General features: G+C 39.0%; 1 pseudogene; it reads right to left on the bottom strand.

Moving 5' to 3' along the window:
- Nucleotides 1-78, bottom strand: LOC115064371 (annotated as a pseudogene).
- Nucleotides 79-472: the final 394 nt, after the last annotated feature.

Here is a 472-nt window from a genome sequence, read left to right as displayed (position 1 = left end):
TGTCATCCTTGCGCAGGGGCCATGCTAATCTTCTCTGTATCGTTCTAATTTTAGTATATGTGCTGCCGAAGCGAGCACCAGTTCTGTTTTTAAACATTACTGTTAGGCTCCTCATGAATCATTACAGACTTTGTGTTATTCTTTTGCATAATTTATTCATGACTGTATTTTTTTTTTTTTTTAAGAGCTGAGGACTGAACCCAGGGCCTTGAGCTTGCTAGGCAAGTGCACTACCACTGAGCTAAATCCCCAACATGACTGTAATTTCTAATCGTTGCTATATATATTTTCTAAAAACGAGTGGTGTTTTGACTGCTGTCTGGGTCGTTGTTGTTGTTCTTGCTGTTCTTGTTTTGTTTTGTTTTGTTTTTACTTTACCTGTGTACCAAGAGCTGTGTGGCTCTTAGTTCTGAGTTTGTTTCTTCTGATGATGATGGAATGTCTAGATCAGAAAACTAAGCCTCCCCCTAAC

The sequence above is a fragment of the Mus pahari genome, chromosome 6 (assembly GCF_900095145.1).
Source record: "Mus pahari chromosome 6, PAHARI_EIJ_v1.1, whole genome shotgun sequence".
NCBI lineage: Eukaryota > Metazoa > Chordata > Mammalia > Rodentia > Muridae > Mus > Mus pahari.
Note: the sequence above shows the minus strand (reverse complement) of the source record. Positions and strands in the feature narration are given on the sequence as shown.